At 40.0% G+C, this 23,024-nt stretch overlaps 1 non-coding gene across 1 annotated transcript; it reads left to right on the top strand.

The window, feature by feature from the left end:
- Positions 1 to 9,891: 9,891 nt before the first annotated feature.
- On the top strand, positions 9,892 to 9,998 carry LOC148211840 (small nucleolar RNA R71). The gene has a single exon (XR_015790657.1). It is a non-coding gene; the product is annotated as a small nucleolar RNA R71 (small nucleolar RNA).
- The last annotated feature ends 13,026 nt before the right edge of the window (positions 9,999 to 23,024 follow it).

Raw genomic sequence — 23,024 nt, 5'->3', positions numbered from 1 at the left:
GAAATAAAAGGCTAACTATCCATAACCGGGCTAGAGACGGGAATTTAGAAAGACATATTAAAGAAAATACAGCAAGTAAAATGGTTGAAATTGAAATGCATATGTGAAAAACAAAAGTTAACTAATCGGAGAGTTTTGCTCGGGATTGAGAGCTTCGCCCTTCTCTTTCAAGCAAGGGGGAGTGTCACGTGCTCTTTCCTCCAAAAACACAACTCTCTTAACTAAAAATAAAGTAAAAGCAAAGGGAAGATAAGCAAAGTGCTGGATTTTTATATATTTGAATAAGTAGAAAATAACTAAGTACAAACGGAAACATAACAAAGCTCAATAAAGGAATGTAAAGTGCTCGGGATTTAAAAACTAAAAGCAACTAATGAAAGCAACTCAAAAGTACTTAGAAAGCAACAAAGAAACACTAAGAAGGATCAAGAGAAGGAAGCAAGGCTTGATGAATTTGGTGGAGAAGCTGCTGGAATTTATAGCTGTGCAGAATTGGTTAGGTAGGTCCTAAAACGATGGTGGATCACCCATTTCCAACTCCTTTGACTCACTAAATCGTGCTCAAACTGATAGTGGAACACTTCTTCTACACGTATGCATCGGTAAGAACCACCAAAATGCATTGGAAGACACGTTTCATTAAGGGCAAAGTTGGAAGAAAAACAGTTTTCTGCAACCTTCCCAGGCGCCTGGCGCCTCCCATGAGGATGTTTCCGACTTTTTGCTTCTTTTGATTAATTTGCACTCCCAAATGGTCCTAAAATTTCATAAATACAATATAAGCCAACCACAAACTATCATATATGAATTTTGCATGAATTGGAACTGAAACGACCGAGAAAAAGTCCGAAACAAAGTCAAAACATAGTAAAAACAGCATCTAAAACCTTCTTTTTACGCATGTAAACAAGTGTAATCACACCCCCAAACTTAACTTTTTGCTTGTCCTCAAGCAAAACTTAGCAACTTTAATCAGCTTTCTAACACATGGACAAGGTAAAGCAAAAGCAACCGAGATGTTCAATCATAAATTGTCTCAGGAAAAAGATGCCAAAGCCTACCATTCTATTGCCTTTGTAAGCTTAGTCACTATAAACCAAGTTTGAAATGATAAAAACTTTCTCTTTCAAAATCCTTTTTCCTTTCAGAAACAGAAACGTTTTCAAATACCCCTAAGGAATCTGCACAGTCCCTTTTTACCTTGAAACTTTTACATCTGAAAGACCGGCTACTAGCCCTTAGGTTTCGACACACTAACATCGGTTTCAACCACAGCTACTCGTAGAAAGACTTTGAAACTAACAGCTAGGTCATAATACGACGACAATGAGAAACACGAAGTCACTTATCACCATCCTTACTGCTATTTTCAAAGTCAATACCCAACCTAAAACTAAATGGGTGTCTACAGTAGGACTCGGAAATCATAAATACATTTTCTTTAACTCTCATTGTTTTTACCACTCTTTTCTTTATAACACAAGTATTTTCCCCACTCTTATTTTCTCTCAACAAGACTCTTTTTACTCTTTTGCAACTTTTGTCTCTTTTTTTTTTCTTTTTTTTTCTTTCTATTTTTTAAGCTAAGTGCTTTTCAACACTTTTTTTCTTTCCAACTGACTCTTTTTCAAAAGAAAATAGCATGATTTTTCAAATATAAATAACACTTTATCTTTCTGAAACAATGACTGACACAACGACTGTCCCCCCCAAACTTAAGAGAGACAGTGTCCTCACTGGGAAAAGACTTTTGCATTTGATGAAAAAGGCTTAACAGTAAAAAGGACAAGGACTTCCAATATAGGGGCAAAGAAAAAGTTTAAAGTCTGTAAAGATCAAAAAGACATAAAAGAAAATGGGTTTATCACATAAACGAAGAAAATAGGTCAAAGCTTAGTCAGGCATAGAACAGAAAACTCAACAATCTCTTAGAATCATCATTGACATGAAATCAAATGCACAGCACAGATGCTTCAAAGTAGGCATGTGAAAAGCTAAACTAAGGTTAAGTGAAGGCATACTTTAAGTGATCAGAAGATAAACGATACTAATTTATACATGCTGCAACTGAGCTCGAAACATAATCAATACAAAAAAAATGCGTAGTAAGGCTAGAATATGCAAACGACGTCATTAACCAAAAGAATGAAACACAAAAAATAGCAAAGAAGGAACCTCCCCTTCATGAAGTTGGAGGTTGTGGACTAGGATCAGTGTCGGTACTGGAAGATGGATGACCAAGGATAGCAGCTAGTGCTGGAGGCCATGAAGGTAAAACCGCAAAATCCAATGAAGCCCTCAAGTTGTAGATATGCTGCACGACTTCTCAAACCTGATCTCGCAGCTGTTGGTTCTCGTCTCGGAGACGACGGATCTCCGATGTATGAGACGTCCCAGTACCTTCCTTTCTTTGTAGCGCATGGGCGATAATTCTCCGAATATTCTTCTCTTCCACAACTGGGGCATCTCTCTTTATTTGATCCGCAGGGAGCTGCACACCTTGTCGCAAGCATAAAGAAGTGACCAAACGTGGGTGATAAAGCTTACCACGTGTCCGGTGGGCACACTCATGGATACTGGTATTGATCAATTCTCCATAATTCACATCTATGCCCTTTAGCATGGCATAAACCAGCAGGGCCCTATCCTGAGTGCCATGCTCATCATGCTCCGTTGGCAGAATTCTGTTTTTGACTATATACAACCATCCTGCAGCAGCTAGTGAAACATCCTCGGGTCTTAGTCGTACCTTGCCATGAGTAGTCAAATCCCAAGTGGCAGAGGGCTTCCCAACACATTCTAGAGCCTCACCGAGCTGTTCTAGAGTCGGAGTCACTAACATCTTATTGCCCACAGCATCTCTGATATTCTTAATGTTGAAGGTGTAGTTGATCTGAGTGGCATCAAACCTTATTTCCTTCCCACACACTATGGCTATATGTGACTGGGGATGAACAGTAGCGTAGAACTCTCTGACTAACTCCAAAGCCTCACATTGTATGGGCTGAATGAGTGGTCTTCATTCTTTATCTCTAGCGGTCTCCCTCCAATCGTTAGGCACATCTCCTAGATTGAGGTCGAATCCCAATTCGGTCATAATCTTACGGGATTTCATTAATGAAGTGCGAGTGGCTAAATTCGCCGCGTTCCATTGCGTCTCGACCTCCTCGCCCTCGGACAAGTCTAGTTCGATTGTATCAACTGGCTCAGGTGCCACTACCTTCTTCTTAGCTTCAGCTGCTTTAGCTTTCGCAGCTCTCATTTTAGGTTCATTCATGGGCACTGTAGGCTTCTTAGCCTGAACTGCACTACGTTTTGAACTCTTTGTCTCCCGCCTCTTATATTGGAACATTTCCCTTATCGTCTACGTGTCCTCAGGATCTTCTTCTCTGGTAGTTTCTTGAGTACTATTCTCCCCAACCTTGGATCTACCTGTCTCACACTCAAGCGGGTTAACTGCATTAGAAGGAATAGTGTGAGCATCCCTTACCCCTGCTAGAGTGGCCATCGGTGTGACATACTCATCCTTTGCCAACGGAGTAGATCCAGTTGCCCTAGTAGGCAACTCTTGGTGACTACAAAATGCTCTGTCTGTAGGTGTATCCAATGGGGAAGGTTCCTGAGTATCTGTTCTCACCACTTCGTTCTCGGTATCCTCTGTTTCCGGCATATTTGAACAATATCCTCGTGAAACCAGTAGAAAATCATCATTACCATCTCCCGGTGTAATAATCAATGGAGATGAATAAAACTGCTCCTCATCCCTGTTCTCCATAGATGAATCCTTAGGCGTCAGACGCCTACTACTCCCATCTTCCGCAATTTCTGGGTCCGTCATCACCTCCTTGCCCTTCCTCTTTTGCCCTATCGAGACCACAGGCTCTAGCCTCTGGCTATGGCTCTTCTCTTGCTCTCCTCCATGCTCAACTCTTGCATCCATTGGCATATTGGTTGGGATTGGCATCATAGGAGGCTCTACGGGTTTTAGGTGTCCCAGGTTGAAGGTACTCAATATGTTAGGGTTCAATTGTGGTGCTTGAGGTCCTCTTTCTAGGAATGGAAGTTGAGGTGGTGGGGGAACCCTAGGTGAAATCATCCCATAATTGTGTGGAGGTACCCAATGACCCATTCCATAATAAGGTGGAAGGCCAGGAAATAGAGTAGAAAGGGTGGACATTCCATAAGGATGAACACTAGCTGGAATTTGCATTTGGGACAAGGGAAAATGATAGGAATGAACCGGGTTAAACATAAACGGTTGGTACATACTCAGATTGATCATTGGAGGAAGTTGTTGAGGATTTTCAGCCCTAAACTCACTGTTTTGAGGTATATTAAGGGTGGGTAGCTGCTGAAAATTTACATAACCATGTGGAGTCATCATAGGAGGTTGTGTACGAGCTTGGGAAGGAGAAGTAGGGAGTGAAGTGTGTTGAGAAGAAGAAGCCATAGAAAGAAATAAAGGCTGGAAATTTCTGCTTCTTCTTGATTGTGGCCGAAAATCGAAAACAATGGTGGTGAGGGAGTGGGTTTTTCGAAAAACAAAGGGGAGGAAGAGAGTTGTGTGGGTTTGTGTGGAGTTGGAAAGCTTAGGCAATGGGTCTATTTAAAGCTTTCCCCAAACTAAATCCTAAATGGAAAGGGATTGAGATTTAAGTTCAACTAGGTTTCCTAAACCTAAAAGGAAAAAATAAGTTTGAATTCCAAATAGGATTAGGGAAACAAAATTTGAAGTGTTTTTGAGTTTAAGGAGAGATTTGAAACTTAAATCACAAAGGATTAATGTTTGACCCAAAATAAAACCCATAAAAGTCGAAAAATGAAACCCAAATCACGAAGGAAGAAGAGAAGACAGGAAAAAAAAAACAAAAACAAAATCGAAACTCTGGGAAAACAGGGCAGGCGCCAGGCGCCTGCGTAATTATTATTTTTTTTCAACGTTTTTTTTTTCTCTCTCTTTCTTTTTTTTTTGTAACGTTTTCAAGAACATTCTTAATAAGCAAAACTTTTTATGATTAAACAAAAAAAAAATGTAAGATACAAAGACTTCCTTCCTCTACTTTTGTTCTTTCAAAACGGATAAGAAGGAAAAACATTTTTCGCCAAAAATTTGTTGTCCTGAAAGTTGAATAGAGGTTTTTCCTCTATCCACTGGTTCTCCAAAATATGGCTTAAGACTCTGCCCATTTACATTAAAAAAACTTCGTTTAGAATCAACTAGATCCACTGCCCCATATGGGTAAACTTTAAAAATTTGAAAGGGACCAGACCATCTAGACTTAAGTTTCCCAGGAAAAAGTTTCAACCTAGAATTGAATAACAGAACCAGATCACCTTCTTGAAGATTGTTCGGTCGAAGACGCCTATCATACCACTATTTAGTTTTTTCCTTAAACAGCTTAGCATTCTCATAAGAAAATTGCCTGTGTTCTTGTAATTCCAACAATTGTAACGTCCTCGCTTCACCTGCAGCCGACAAATCAAAATTTAATTTCTTAGTAGCCCAAAATGCTTTATATTCTAGCTCAAGAGGCAAATGACATGCTTTTCCAAAGACTAGCCTATAGGGGGACATGCCGAGGGGAGTCTTAAATGCTGTCCTATATGCCCAAAGTGAATCATCAAGCTTCAAAGACCAATCCCTACGGTTAAGATTTACAGTTTTTTCTAAAATATTTTTTATCTCCCTATTAGATATTTCGGCTAACCCATTCGACTGAGGATGATATGCTGTTGCAACCCTATGACGCACATTGTATTTAGCCAGCAACTTTTGCATAGACCTATTCACAAAATGAGCCCCCCCATCGCTTATCAGACAACGTGGGGTTCCATAACGCGTAAAAATGTGCTTTTGCAGAAAACGAATGACAACTTTAGAATCATTGGTAGCAGTTGCAATGACTTCTATCCATTTCGAAACATAATCTACTGCTAACAATATATAAAGCTTACCATTAGAAGATGGAAATGGACCCATAAAATCTATACCCCACACATCAAATATTTCAATCTCCAGGATCGGGGTTTGAGGCATTTCGTGGCGTTTAGATATATTACCTGTCCGTTGGCATTTGTCACAAACCTGGGCAAACTTATGTGCATCTTTGAACAGAGTGGGCCAAAAGAACCCACTTTGCAAAACTTTGGCTGCGGTTTTGTGTCCTGCAAAATGTCCTCCATATGGAGACATATGACAAGCGTCTAATATCGCCTCGTGCTCTTCTTTTGCTACACACCTACGTAAGATATTGTCAGGTCCTAGCTTATATAAAAAAGGTTCATCCCAACGATAAAATCGAACTTCATTTAGAAATTTCTTTACCTGTTGCTTGTTAAACTCATAAGGAACTATTCGACTTACCAAATAATTTGCTATATCGGCATACCACGGAACTGAATCAACTCGCAAGAGTTGCTCGTCAATAAACTGTTCACGTATAACAATTCCATCATCACAGAGCGGGGATTCCAATCTAGACAGGTGATCAGCAACTTGGTTTTCAGTACCCTTCCTGTCCCTAACTTCAATATCAAACTCTTGAAGTAACAAAATCCACCGTATCAAATGTGGTTTCGCATCTTTTTTAGCAAATAAATATTTTAAAGCAGAATGGTCAGTAAAAACAAATGACTTTTGTGCCTATCAAGTAAGACCTAAACTTATCAAAGGCGAACACAACTACTAACAGTTCCTTTTCAGTAGTAGTGTAGTTGAGTTGTGCACCAGTCAGAGTCTTACTAGCATAATAAACAGGATGCAAGATCTTGTTTTTACGTTGTCCTAACATAGCTCCTATTGCATAATCACTAGCATCACACATGAGCTCGAAAGGTAAATCCCAATTGGGTTCGATAATAATAGGGGCTGAACTTAAAACAACTTTCAACATTTCAAATGATTTTAAACAGTCATCATAAAAAACAAATGGTCTATCATGTTCTAACAATTGACACAAGGGTTCAGAAATTTTAGCAAAGTCTTTTATAAAGCGGCGGTAAAATCCCCTATGCCCTAAAAAACTTCTAATCCCTTTAACATTTGTGGGAGGAGGTAGCTTTGAAATGATGTCTATCTTAGCGTGGTCTACCTCTATTCCTTGCTTGGAAATTTTGTGACCCAAAACAATACCCTCTTGTACCATGAAATGACACTTCTCCCAATTTAGGACTAGGTTTGTTTGTTCACATCTCTCCAATACTCTCTCCAAATTAACTAAACATGCGTCAAAAGAATTTCCAAAAACAGAAAAGTCATCCATAAAAACTTCTAGAATATTTTCTACCATGTCATAGAAGATGGCCATCATACACCTCTGAAAAGTCGCGGGTGCATTGTATAATCCAAAGGGCATTCGCCTGGAAGCGAACGTACCATACGAACACGTAAATGTTGTCTTCTCCTGGTCTTCTGGAGCAATAGTAATTTGATTATAACCCGAATATCCATCTAAGAAACAATAGAAATCCTTACCTGCCAGACAGTCGAGCATCTGGTCAATAAACGGTAGAGGAAAATGGTCTTTCTTCGTTACCTTGTTGAGTTTGCGATAGTCAATGCAAACTCTCCACCAACTCACAGTTCGAGTTGAGATGAGCTCATTCTCCTCGTTGGCCACCACGGTTATACCCCCTTTCTTTGGTACACGCTGTACTGGGCTTACCCAGCTGCTGTCGGATATCGGGTATATAACACCGGCGTCAAGCCATTTACGAATTTCTTTCCTTACAACCTCTTTCATCTTCGGGTTCAACCGCCTTTGACTCTCAATAGAGTTCTTAGCATCTTCTTCCAATAAGCTTTTGTGCATGCAAAAGGTCGGGCTTATCCCTCGGATATCTGCTATCGTCCATCCAATGGCCTTTTTGTGCTTCTCCAAAATATGCAATAAAGAAAATTCATTAGTAGGTGATAAATTGGAAGCTATAATAACTGGTAAAGTGTTGTTATCCCCTAGATATGCATATTTCAAATGCGACGGCAATGGCTTCTGCTCCAAAGTGGGTGGTTCCACTATGGACGGAAGTAACGACTTGCATTCTTCTTTTTGTATTTTTTCAACAGGATTAGTCACATCTTCCGGTCCTTCTGCTATCTTATCAAGCTCTTCTTCAATCTCTGTAACTAACAAGTCATAAAACTCATCAAACATAACAGGATTCAAGCTATTTATAGCAGAGCACTCTTCAAAGTCTCCTGGTAATTTCATGGCGTCTAGAACGTTAAATTTAACTTCTTCATTATTTACCCTCATTGTAATTTCTCCCTTCCTCACATTAAAAACTGTATCTCTAGTGGCTAGAAATGGTCTTCCTAAAATAATGGGAACGTCTAAGTCTGCCTCGCAATCTAGAATGATAAAGGCTGCAGGGAAAATGAATTTGTCCACCTGGACTAAAACATCTTCTATCCTTCCCTCAGGTCTTATGATAGATCTATCTGCTAGTTGGAGGGTAACCGTAGTAGGTCTAGCTTCTCCTATGCCTAAAGATTTGAAAACTGATAATGACATAAGATTAATGCTAGCGCCTAGATCACATAATGCCCTACCTAAGTTTTTCCCTCCTATGGAACATGGAATGGTAAAACTGCCAGGATCATTACATTTCATGGGTAGCGGGCTGCCTACAGCTTCACTACTACATTTTGTCATGGCTACCAGTTCATGCTCTCCTATCTTTTTCTTCCTAGAAACTATATCTTTCAAAAACTTAGCATAATTTGGCATTTGTTCTAGAGCATCTACTAATGGTATATTTATATGCAATTGTTTTAAAATATCTAAAAAATTTTTAAACTGGGAATCATTATTTTTCTTAACTAATCTTTGTGGAAACGGGGGAGTAGAGGTAAAAGAAGGTTGTACCTATGGAGGAACACTCGGGGTGTCCTCATTACCTTTTGTAATATTTTCTTTTTCTGGTGTTGTTGGATTCTCTGGTCTCTTTACAGTTGGTTCAGTGGACGGAATCTGTACATCTGTTGTTGGCATTGTTGGTCCATCATATGCCAGTCCACTCCTAAGGGTGATAGCTTTGCACTGTTCTTTCCCTTCTCGTTTTGGTAATTCAGTATGGCCTGGAAAAGAACCTTGTGGTCTATTCTTCAATTCATTGGCGAGCTGTCCCAATTGGGCCTCGAAATTCCTCATTGATGCCGCTTGGGATTGTATCACTGTGTCGGTTCGGGCCATGCACTTCTTCATCATATTCTCAAGATTTGAGTTGTTATTTTGAACTGGTGGAGTCTGTATTCTCTGATTGTATTGTTGTTGCGGTGGCGGGATGTATTGCTGTGTAGGTGGAACATAGGGCTGCTTGTTCTGCTGGCTCTGCCCTTGATTAAAACCGCTCGAACCTCCTTGACCTCCCCATGAGAAATTAGGGTGGTGTCTCCAACCTGGGTTGTAGGTGTTCGAATATGGGTTAAAGTTCCTATTGTTCCCATGTCCTACATAAAAAACGGAAGCAGGGTTATGTGGACAATTATCATAAATATGGTTTTCACTGCAGAATGAACAAATGAGATCGTTGACTTGGCAAACAGGGGCAGGAGTGCAATAATCCGACTGCACAGGTTGTATCGGCGTGGCTAATGGATTTTTTATTCACAACTCCATCTCTTTCAGCCTCTGGTTCATTGTAACCATCTCTTTTTGCATCGAGGTCGCAATGTCCAGAGCCAAAACACCAACTGGATCTTGCTTCTATGGTGCTGCCTTAGATCTTTGCGAACACCACAGTTCGTTGTGTGAAGCTAAGTCATTTAGGATGTCGACTATCTCGTTGAATGTCTTCTTTGTAAAGGCTCCGTTGGCAGCATTGTTTAGCATCATCTTAGTAGGATGATCTAAACCTCTAAAGAAATGTTCTATCTGGATGCATGCCGGCAAGCCATGGTTCGGACATTTCCTGATTAGTTCTTTAAATCTTTCCCACGCCTCGTGAACAGGTTCACGATCATACTGTCTAAAGAAGATGATCTCCTCTCTGATATCAGCGTGGCGAGTAGGTGGGAAGAATTTTGTTAAGAACTTCTCCACTAACGACCCCCATGTGGTGATGGATCCCGATGGAAATGCATTGAGCCATGCTCTAGCTTGGTCCTTCAAAAAAAATGAAAAAAGTGTTAGTCTAAGAGCATCGTATGTTATACCAGGTAATCGAAATGCATTTGCAATTTGAATGAATGATTTCAGATGATCATGTGGATCCTCATGTTCCTACCCTCCAAAATGTCCAATTGTCTGCAACATTTGGAACATCATTGGTTTAAGCTCAAAGTTTGCGTGGGCTGGAATAGGGTTGACTATCCCTGAATCAAAGTTCTGAAAAGCCGTGGCGACATATTCTCGCATTGCCACGTCTCTGTTGTCCGCCATCTGGATATGGTTGAATTCATCATTTCTTGCATGATCCCTCATATTACCGTTTACAGCAGGTGGATCAACCGGATCACGAGGTGGAATATCTGCCATTGATGTGCTCGTACTCTCTACCTCACTTTCAGGACTGATTTCACCTTCTCTCTCTTTTTTCTTTTCTAGTTGTTTTCGAAGTCTTTGCTCCTTTCAAGTTTTTCGAAGGGTCCGCTCAATCTCAGGGTCAAGGGGTAGAAGAAAAGATCTTGTGCTCATGCACTTTAACTTACCCTTGTGAGATAAACGACCAAAAATATAGAACAAAAACGGTGGATGGAAATTACACCCAACAACAATTCACAAAAATAAAAAATAAAAGAATTTGAAAATAATTTTAAAATTAAAGTCCCCGGCAACGGCGCCAAAAACTTGACTGGCGTTATGCTGAACGCACGCACTAAGCGTGGTAACAATTCTATAGATGCAAGCGCACACCTGTCAGAGTAATATAAAATGGATGGAGTATCCAAGTATCGATCCTCAAGGACTTCTAAATAATTTCCAACCTCTAAAGTTTTAATGAATAGTGAACGTTGAAATGAGTGATTCTTGTAAAATGGGAAGTGGTCACAAATAATGGTTTTGGATTTGGGATTTGGTCTTATAATGGTAAACCCTAGCCCGAGTTACTTCAAGTTAGCCAACAAAGAATCAAGGATACGCTAAGGACTATATGCATTTTACTTTAGGAACCAACGACTACGCTTTTCACTTGTCTTATGTCTAAGCAAGTTCAAAGTCCTAAGACATTCCCTAATATGTCTATTATGAGAGATATCTTAGTCTTAGGATGGAAATAGTCGCAACCTCGGGTTAAGGTCCTATGTCTAGGCTACTTAACCGGAACCCTTATGTCTAAGGCGCTCATCTCCTCGGTTTAACCACTCAACAATGCAAATAAGCAACCTTTTCAGTATTGACTTGTTAAGACTTACAATGGCCTTCTCTAAATCCTAACTTTTTGGGAAAACATGTTGAGCAATGAGTGGAAAGCAAAAACACTACTTTTTAGCAACCCTTTTTAGAAATAAAAGGCTAACTATCCATAACCGGGCTAGAGACGGGAATTTAGAAAGACATATTGAAGAAAATATAGCAAGTAAAATGGTTGAAATTGAAATGCATGTGTGAAAAACAAAAGTTAACTAATCGGAGAGTTTTGCTCGGGATTGAGAGCTTCGCCCTTCTCTTTCAAGCAAGGGGGAGTGTCACGTGCTCTTTCCTCCAAAAACACAACTCTCTTAACTAAAAATAAAGTAAAGGCTAAGGGAGATAAGCAAAGTGTTGGATTTTTATATATTTGAATAAGTAGAAAATAACTAAGTACAAACGGAAACAAAACAAAGCTCAATAAAGGAATGTAAAGTGCTCGGAATTTAAAAACTAAAAGCAAATAATGAAAGTAACTCAAAAGTACTTAGAAAGCAACAAAGAAACACTAAGAATGATCAAGAGAAGGAAGCAAGGCTTGATGAATTTGGTGGAGAAGCTGCTGGAATTTATAGCTGTGCAGAATTGGTTAGGTAGGTCCTAAAACGATGGTGGATCACCCATTTCCAACTCTTTTGACTGACTAAATGGTGCTCAAACTGATAGTGGAACACTTCTTCTACACGTATGCATCGGTTGGAACCACCAAAACGCATTGGAAGACGCGTTTCATTAAGGGCAAAGTTGGAAGAAAAATAGTTTTTTGCAGCCTTCCCAGGCGCCTGGCGCCTCCCATGAGGATGTTTCCGACTTTTTGCTTCTTTTGATTAATTTGCACTCCCAAATGGTCCTAAAATGTCATAAATACAATATAAGCCAACCACAAACTATCATATATGAATTTTGCATGAATTGGAACTGAAACGACCGAGAAAAAGTCCGAAACAAAGTTAAAACATAGTAAAAACGGCATCTAAAACCTTCTTTTTATGCATGTAAACAAGCGTAATCACTGAGTCTGGCGCTGGGGTGCTCTAAATGGCTGGTTTGCATAACTCGGAGGGACTTTTCTTTTCACACCTGAAGATGAACCAACTTCCAGTGGAGGTTGGGTCTTGTTAGAGACATCCTTATCCATAATTAAGGCGCCCCTAATTGCTTCCGCGTAGGTGGCTGGTCACTGAAGATCCACTGGTCCTCTGATCCGCTTGCGCAAGCGTTTAACAAACCTCTTGATCTTCACTGCCTCGGTGGGAATTAATTCCAGAGCAAAATGGGAGAGTTCCGTAAACTTTCTTTCATATTGAGCTACCATCAAGGTTCTTTGGGTGAGATGGAGGAACTCTACCTCCTTTATATCTTTCATAGTCCTCGGGAAATAGTAGTCATACAACAAGTCCTTGAAACTTGCCCACGTGACCGATACATTAGCATGGTCTTCTGCCGCTACTACTGAGTCCCACCAATTCAGGGCCTCACCCCTCAACATAAAAACCGAACCCTTAACCCTGAACTGGTCCTCGCAACCTAGATACGCGTAAAAAGCTTCCAACTCTCTGACCCACTCTTCTGCTTTCGCTTTCTCGTTTCCTCTGTCAAAGGTAGAGGGTCCGTAATGCTTGAAATCCTTGATGAATTGGGCGTCGCCCTAAAGAGCATGAAAATGTTGGGGTCTGTACACCGCCAACCCCAGTTGTGTTATTGATCAGCGCCTGTAACACATCCGCAAGCAATGCCACCTGAGGGTTCACATGGGGAACTGAGGGATTCACCCGCCCTTGAGCCTCTACTGGAGGAATTTCAGGAAATACCCCTACTTGAGCACCAGCTGGAGGGGGCGGTGGGTCCGCCACGTTCTCACCTTCGAGGGCTGGATTGACGTCTGCATACAACCTTATACTACGACAGGGTGGCATTGTCTGGATGAAAGAGCACAACATCACCAAGCAAAGCGTTAGCACGTTACTCTAAGCATAGTCTCAAAGGAGTGTGGCAGTCGAAACTTTCACATAAGTGCAAGATGAAATACAATCTAACTAGTACACTTAGTGAACATCCTAGGCCAAACTAAGCAGCGACACAACCAAAATTGATGAGGAAAGAATTAAACAAATAAGTAATTCAAGATGGGGGACATATAAGTTCATAAACAACAATCATGAGGCGTACCTGGTGACGACAAGGAGGCCGACCGGGACCACTACTCCTATACACCCTAGTTATTACGTCAGTCTACAGGAACGTTTTGGCTCTAATACCAACTGTAACACCCCCGAATTTCACTACGAAGAATGAGGTAACGTTACCATATTACCTATTCACCTGTTTCCATTAAGAGAAACATAAAGCGTAATGTCCCCGAAATTTCGACATGAAATATCGAGGTAATGCTATCACCTTCCCTGCTCAGCTCCTCTCCAACAAAAAGACAGAAAGCAATTATTTTAAGAACAATTGTGGGGTTCATACCACAACGGATTCCTAAAGAACGCTTGTCTGCCTTAGTGGATAGTAATCCAATAAGAGAAAAGGAACAATCAATTGGTCCAGCAACCCAAAATACACGAGAGACTCAAATAATAAATAAATAAAAAATAACAGTTCGCCCAAAAAAGAAGGAAAAAGAAAACGTTCAGTGAGTCAAACCAATATCTAGTACACAACTATCAATAAGTCTCTAACGCTCCTAGCAATGAAACTACAATTCAGCTATCCTAGACAAAAATGCAGCTAGTGATCCTCCTTCGGTCAAGCGTCCTCTACGTCATCACCACGGTCGAGGGTCCTGTTTACACTTGAAACAATTAAGGTAGAGGGGGGTGAGTATATAAAATACTTCGTAAGTAGCCCTCACTAACTATTCGCCAAACAACATGCTCGTAATCACAGCAACACCAAACACAATAACTAGATAATCAAACATCGAGAAATAATAATAGTAAATTAACATTTCCACACAAACATCCAAACGCCAAGACTCTTGTGGCTTCGATCACACGACCTACTCGCCTCTAACTACCTCGAGTTACTACTCGCTCTACACCCTGAGTTGGTACTCCAAGTCTAACTCTTTGAGGCGTATCGGCCCTTGACATTTATCCCCAAGGTACCGACATCCCTCTACCGAAGCTTGGCGTTCGACCTTGCCATTTATCCCCAAGGTCTTGAACTGTAACTCATAACCACCACTCCATGTTAGTTCTCCAAGTCTAACTCCTCAAGTTGTATCGACCCTTGACATTTATCCCCAAGACCCCGATACTCCTCTATGGAAACTTGGTGTTCGACCTTGCCATTTATCCCCAAGGCTTTGAACTGTGCATCAGCCCTTGACATTTATCCCCAAGGTACTGACATCCCTCTACCGAAGGTTGGCGTTCGACCTTTCCATTTATCCCAAGGTCTTGAACTGTTGCTCATAACCACCACTCCATGTTAGTCCTCCAAGTCTAACTCCTCGAGTTGTATCGACCCTTGACATTTATCCTTAAGACCCCGACACTCCTCTACGAAAACTTGGTGTTCGACCTTGCCATTTATCCCCAAGGCTTTGAACTCTGCATCAACCCTTGACATTTATCCCCAATACTCAGCATATTAGTCCTTGACCGCCACCACGCCTAGACCCAAACTCATCATCAAATAGAGTCATCATGACGACCCCCGACATTTTGCTCCCAGAACCTCGACACCCAGTAGTGACGTAACGCCTCGACCATTGCCCACAAGGCCATGAACTTGAATATCCCCTTTTCATTACACGATAGACCACACATTTGAATCATAGCCCTCCGCTAGGATTCTATCACATAATCCCCCAAGTCATCCTCTGTAAAGGCTTTGGATAACCAAACGACTAGTCTGCATTTTCACTTCATACAAGTCACGGAATAACAAATAACTAGTTCGTTCCACCACTCTAGACAACTCCAACTAATACCTCCAAGACATCTATAAGTCATTCAAACTTCTAATCAGAACACAATATTCCAGCATGCTCTTCATCGTACGTAACGATAAAAACAAAAAAACCCAATAGCTTCCAACTAACAAATATACACTAAATAACATGAAACTAACACGTTCATTTTATTCTCAAAACATGTTTTCAAACATCAAAGCTTAATCAACTCCAACCATGCCAATAAGCAACTCCCAAAATTTCAGACAACAGTTATGGATACAAGTTATATGCATATCAAATAAACAAAAACAAAAAGTTACAATAGTAGTATCGACCTCACAACTATGTCCAATAATTAAAATGGCAAGAGAAACACACTTATAATAACAGCTAGCAAGAACAATTTCTATCAGCATACAACCACGCACACACGCGCCCCTGGTGCTACTTACACATTGCTACGCTCTTAAATCTTGCGTTGATCCAACACCTAAACATCAATAGACAAACACAAACAATTAAAACAAAAATTCCAGCCATGGAAATCCATTACAAGGGGTCTTGCAACGTCCATTACAGTAAAATCGACTTCGTTTAGGTGCAGGTAACTCATGCCTAACTCGAATGGATGTGGGTTCCGTATGTCGAGCTTCTACCAATTATGGGTAGATGTCGAAAGCCACAAACTGCTACTGTTAGTGCTTTTGCATCAATAATTACTCACCAATCGATACCCACTACGCTGTTCTAGCGAGGACCCGTGCCCGAGATTGCCGACCACCACGGGCGATCGAACCCGACCGTAAGGGGGCTACGCCGCCGGAAAAATGCCCCGGAATCCCACCACACGCAGCAGCGCCACCGCCTGCTGCTTCCCGAACCTGTGCTGCCTGCTACCGTTCGTCGGAGGTGGTGCGTCGCTCACCGAGGGCCGCCGGTCGTCGGGTGGGCATCGGGGAGATATGGGTGGGGGTTGGTTTCGATGGGAAGGAGAGAGATATGAGAAGGGAAAAGAAAAACAGGGGGGGGGGGGGCTGGTGGTTCACAAAAAAAAAAAGAATTTGGGTTTCTCCTTTGTTTTTAAAAAAGGAAGGCCCACCTACCCAATTATTTTTGTTAAAACAAAACAAAGCCCATGGGCCAAAAGATTAGAATTCTAGTTCCCAACATCACCAAACTTAATTATCTCCAATAATAGAAGTAAACAATTGGCCCAACGATCCAGGACAATTGCGAAAGAAAACAAACTCTTTGTTAAACAATAATTAAATACATACATAAAAGCCAATAACTCACAACAAATACCATAGCAGCTCAAAATAAATGAAATAGAACAATTAAACTAAATTAAAATAATTTATAATGAAAGAACCCCGAGAATCGAGGGTAATCTAACCTGAGTAACACAAGGCATTACAAGACTTGACTAGAAATACCATATAGTGCTGCGTCACTTTATTTTAATAGTTGGGGTCGTTTCTTTTTAGCTTGAGTTTGATGTTAGGTTAACTATTTTGTTTAGTTTCCTATTTAAATAATGAATTAAAGCTTTGAATTTACTATCCTTTTGAGAACTAAAGTTTTGGTTATCTATTCGGGTTGTGGAATTTGAAATTTATTGAAGTTAGCTATCATTGTGTTGTTTCAAGGAGAAATGAAACTAGTGTTGACTTCGTTGATAAGAGTTGTTCTGTTGATAATTATGAAACTTAGTAAGGTTATTAGTTGAGGTCAGGGAATAAAATGTAGTTATTCTCTTGATTGTATTGAGTTGAGGAAGATGTTTTAGTAGCGTGCTCCATTTGAGTTGTTTGAAATTTGGGGGCATTACACGAACTACCCACTGTATCTGACTGTAGGTGTAACGCCCCAGGCCCAGGATTCAGAATCTGGAATCGGCACCTCTTTGCCCCGGCATTCCTTTGCGACCTGGCTGCACCACTGTCAAACTCTGAGCCACTTAGAAGAGCGTAGACTGCCCCTACAGACCAACACGAGTCCTTTCAGCATGCTTCCATGATCTCAAGATCCCTCGCATTCAGATGTGGTATCGGTTGATTCATGTACCCCTCATCTCGGGCGTCACATGCCCCCCAGCTTCCGCCTTGGTTCGTCCCTAAACCACATCTTACTGGGAGAGGTTCCACTCTGATACCATCTGTAACGCTTCAGGCCTAGGATTAGGAATCCAGATTCGGCACCTCTTTACCCCGACATTCCCCTGTGACCTGGCCTCGCCACCGTTAAACTCTGAACCACTTATAAGAGCGTAGACTGTCCCTACAGACCAGCACGAGTCCTTCCAGCATGCTTTGTTCTCACTCACATGCTTCCTAGTAAAGCAACTAGGAGGTCACCCAACCTAAGATTGCTTAAAGCCAAGCATGCTTAACTTTGAAGTTCTTATGATTGAGCCACTGAAAAGAAAGGTGCACCCTATTAGTATAGGTAGTGACTTGAATTCTTTTAAGCATTTCTTGACCATTCTTCTATGATCTCAGGATCCCTCTCATTCGGATGTGGTATCGGTTCATTCATGTACCTCTCTTCTCGGGCGTCACAGTAGGCAGCTCCTAAAGAAATCTCCACCATCCAGATTGAAGAACCTCGTGTTGTGAACACGCTATCAAAATTTCACCCTGATCGTGCAAAAAATGCTACTGTACAGATTTTTTTTCTTTTCTAATTCTTTTCTGATTTTCTCTCCTCGATTTCTGTGCTACTCGTTTTTTCTTCTCTCTCTTGATATAGTAAACGGCTGCAATGTGAAAAAATATATATATAAAAACCCTAAAAACATTAATGGTCCATGTAGGCCTTAAAGTTGAACTTTTCACACAATGTGAAATACCTAACAAATCTCCCCCTTTCACTGTGTGAAAAAAATTGTCATCCTAGCAACGGAACGACAAAAGTCAAGTTTTTCTCTCGGTAGATTCTTTGTCAACATATCGTATCCATTACGATCAGTATATATCTTCTTAAGTTCAACCAGTCCATCATTGAGAGCATTTCTCATCCTTGACATCAATATGTTTCGTTCTCGAATGAAATGTTGAATTCCTACCAAGATGAATAGCACTTTGACTATCGTAGAATATCACATACTGTTGTTGCTTCAAACCGAGCTCCTATATAAATCGCTTCATCCACAACATCTCCTTGCATGCTTCTGCTACTGCAATATATTTTACCGCAGTCGTAGAAAGTGCAACACACTTCTGTAGGCTTGACTGCCATGACACTGTGTCACCTGCAAATGTCATCAAATAGTCAGAAGTAGACTTTCGGTTATCTAAATCTCCTACCATATCTGAATCAGTGTAATTGGCAAGCACTGGTTTTCCAGTTCCAAAACTGAGCTTCAAATTAGAAGTACCCCGCCAATATCTCATAATCCACTTTACTGTCTCCCAATGTTGTGTTCTTGGATTGGACATAAACTGACTAACAACACCAACAACAAAGGTAATATCCGGTCTAGTACATACCATGGCGTACATCAAATTCCCAACTGCTGAAGCATATGGAACTCTGCTCATCTCTTCCTTCTCTTTATCTGTAGAATGACTCTACTTGCTACTCAGTTTAAAGTGATTGGATAGAGGAGAACTTACTACAACCTTGCTCATGTTGAATCTTTCAAGCAACTTCTCTATGTAATGCTCCTGAAACATATACAGTTTCTTGGATGCTCTGTCTCATGCTATACAGATTCCAAGAATCTTCTTCGCTGGCCCCAAATCTTTCATGGCAAAGGATTTGCTCAACTGTTTCTTCAACGTGTCAATTCTTGAAATATTCCTGCCAACAATCAAGATATCGTCAACATAAAGCGACAGTATAATAAAGTCATTATCAGAAAACTTCTGCACAAATACACAATGATCAGAAGTAGTCTTCTTGAAGCCTTTTTACCCCATAACTGACTCAAACTTCTTGTACCACTGCCTCGGTGCCTGTTTCAACCCATAAAGACTTCTATTCAATCTTCATACAAGATTCTCTTTGCCTTTTTCCTCAAATCCCTCATGTTGTTCCATATAAATCTCTTTATCTTAATCACCATGCAAAAATGCAGTCTTGGCATCCATCTTCTCAACTTCTAAGTCAAGGCTCGCTGCCAAACCCATAACTAGATGTATAGAAGACATCTTCACAATAGGAGCAAAAATTTCATCAAAGTCAACACCTTTATTTTAAATGAACCCTTTGACAACTAGTCTCACTTTGTAACGCGGTCGTGAGGTGTGTTCTTCTTGCTTCACTCGATAAACCCACTTATTTTTCAGTGCGGTTTTTTCCTTTAGGCAACTTGACTAGGTCAAAAAGTGTGGTTTTCATGCAATGATTTCATTTCATCAATCATTGCATCAATCCACTCTCTTTTGTGCTCATCTTCCATGACCTCGTCATAGCTCTCAAGCTCTGCCCCATCAGTCAATAACACATACTCATCAACTGGATACCTTGTGGAAGAATGTTGATTTCTTGTAGATGTTCTAAGTGAAACCTCTATAGGAACTTCTGTTTCCGACAACTGTTCATGAACATGATCTTCCACCTCAACCTGTTCTGGACTCTCTACTATACCATCAAACTGATCATTTTAAACCTCATTCTCAGTTTGCATAGACGGTTGTGTGAAAGGAATTGAATCCAAGTCAATCAAATGATCACTTTACTGAAACTCTGTTTTATCTGTCTTCTTAATATCTTCTATGGAATTGTCTTCAACAAATACAACATCTTGACTTCTTATGAGCTTCTTCTGTACTAGATCATACAGTTTATAACCAAACTCATCTTGGCTATAGCCAAGGAACACACATGGTCTTGTCTTTGATAGGATATTAATCCCGAAACGGAAGCGGATCATTATTCATGATTTTTTAGAAACAAAATCAAACATCTAATAACGAGAATACAGGGGAAAGAACTTTTGTTTACCTTTGATGAACAATTCTTCAAAAGAATTCCCGAACACCACCAAACGATCTTCCGAGCAATCCTCTAGGTACTCAGATCGTGCTTGTGGGAGCGTTTCTTTGGAACGAGAGGGGAAATTGAAAGAGATTGCTTGAGAGAGATGTTGGGAGTTCACCTTCTTTGTTATTCCCTGTCCTATTTTTGCAGAACTGCAAAAACACCATAACAAAGACAGTGACGTGGGGAGTTACCCGACGTCACTTAACTGCCCACTCCCCTGCAATTTTGCAGGGGAGTTAAATATTAATATATATATATATATTATTAATTAATAATAAAAATTAATATATATAAAAATTAATATATATATATTTAATTAATCATATTAATTAGTAAATAATTATTAATTATTAATCTAATTAATAATTAATTAATATATAAATTAAATAAATAATTAACACTTAATTATTTATTACAAAAATAGAATCATATTCTATAGCATTTCTCTCGTATAACCTATAGTCGTAATGTACATCTTATGCACATTATTTTTAACATATAGTTTTAATATGAATCTTATTCATATTAATTTTATTTGAATCTCATTCAAATAATTTCTCTCATAATATATAGTTTTAATTTAGAATTAACTATATATATAATGTATCAATATACAAATAATCCCTTAAGTAATTTGAACATTTCAAATTTTTCCAAAAAGCTTGATTCTCGTTTTACAAGTTATGAGCTAGCAAGGGGACCTAATGGACCTATAGATTAGAAGCTCCAACGATACGAGATTAACTGGTCAAACTCATTGATCGGGTTAATCAACATTCGTTAACTACGGGTCACTCCACTAAAGACCCGCAACTGCACTCTTCTCACTGTAGAATATTTTCGTGTCCACGGATATACAACCATCAATGACAAGTCAATCCTTCACGAGTGTTCGTAACTCAAGTTGGGTCAAATTACTGTTTTACCCTTGAGTTACATCTTACTCCTTAAATACCACTACTCCTCTAATGAACAACCCGGTTATGGTCCAACCAATAACCGAAAGTCCCTCGCGGGCCAGTGAGATGGTGGGTGATAATGCTTGTTTACATGCGTAAAAAGAAGGTTTTAGATGCTGTTTTTACAATGTTTCAGCTTTGTTTCGGATTTTTCTCGGTCGTTTGAGTTCCAATTCATGCAAAATTCATATATTATGGTTTGTGGTTGGCTTATATTGTATTTATGACATTTTAGGACCATTTGGGAGTGCAAATTAATCAAAAGAAGCAAAAAGACGGAAAAACTGTCATGGGAGGCGCCAGGCGCCTGGGAAGCCTGCAGAAAAACTGGTTTTCTTCCAACTTTGCCCTTAATGAAACGCGTCTTCCAATGCGTTTTGGTGGTTCCAACCGATGCATACGTGTAGAAGAAGTGTTCCACTATCAGTTTGAGCACGATTTGGTCAGTCAAAAGAGTTGGAAATGGGTGATTCACCATCGTTTTAGGACCTACCTAACCAATTCTGCACAGCTATAAATTCCAGCAACTTCTCCACCAAAATTATCAAGCCTTGCTTCCTTCTCTTGATCATTTTTAGTGTTTCTTTGTTGCTTTCTAAGTACTTTTGAGTTGCTTTCATTAGTTGCTTTTCGTTTTTAAATCCCGAGCACTTTACATTCTTTTATTGAGCTTTGTTTTGTTTCCATTTGTACTTAGTTATTTTCTACTTATTCAAATATATAAAAATCTAGCACTTTGCTTATCTTCCCTTTGCCTTTACTTTATTTTTAGTTAAGAGAGTTGTGTTTTTGGAGGAAAGAGCACGTGACACTCTCCCTTGCTTGAAAGAGAAGGGCAAAGCTCTCAATCCCGATAAAAACTCTCCGTTAGTTAACTTTTATTTTTCACACATGCATTCCACATTCAACCGTTTTACTTGCTGTATTTTCTTCAATATGTCTTTCTAAATTCCCGTCTCTAGCCCGGTTATGGATAGTTAGCCTTTTATTTTTAATAAGGGTTGCTAAGAAGTAGTGTTTTTGCTTTCCATTCATTGCTCAACATGTTTTCCCAAAAAGTTAGGATTTAGAGAAGGCCACTGTAAGTCTTAACAAGTCAATACTGAAAAGGTTGCTTATTTGCATTGTTGAGTGGTTAAACCGAGGAGAGGAGCGCCTTAGACATAAGGGTTCCGCTTAAGTAGCCTAGACATAGGACCTTAACCCGAGGTTGCGACTATTTCCATCCTAAAACTAAGATATCTCTCGTAATAGACATATTAGGGAATGTCTTAGGACTTTGAACTTGCTTAGACATAAGTCAAGTGAAAAGCGTAGTCGTTGGTTCCTAAAGTGAAATGCATATCGTCCTTAGCATATCCTTGATTCTTTGTTGGCTAACTTGAAGTAATTCGGGCTAGGTTTTATCATTCTAAGTCCAAATCCCAAATCCAAAACCATTATTTGTGACCACTTCCCATTTTACAAGAATCACTCATTTCAACATTCACTATTCTTTAAAACTCTAGAGTTTGGAAATTATTTAGAAGTCTTTGAGGATCGATACTTGGATACTCCATCCATTTTATATTACTCTGACAGGTGTGCGCTTGCATCTATATAATTGTTACCACGCTTAGTGCGTGCGTTCAGCATAAACGCCCAGTCAGTGGGGCCCCTTGTTCAAGTCCCGGAGTTAGTAATTAAGAGAACACTCATCTACTCCCCTAAAGTCGGAGATGAGTGAATTCGATCTTGTAAAGTTATGTTCCCAACTCCGCACTCGGTCTCATCCCCAAAATAGTAGGAATATTAAGTCGGCAACTCGGGCCACTCTCACGG

This window comes from Momordica charantia (assembly GCF_013281855.1).
Source record: "Momordica charantia cultivar OHB3-1 chromosome 4 unlocalized genomic scaffold, Mcharantia_2.0 BLBB01000004.1, whole genome shotgun sequence".
Classification (NCBI taxonomy): domain Eukaryota; kingdom Viridiplantae; phylum Streptophyta; class Magnoliopsida; order Cucurbitales; family Cucurbitaceae; genus Momordica; species Momordica charantia.
Note: the sequence above shows the minus strand (reverse complement) of the source record. Positions and strands in the feature narration are given on the sequence as shown.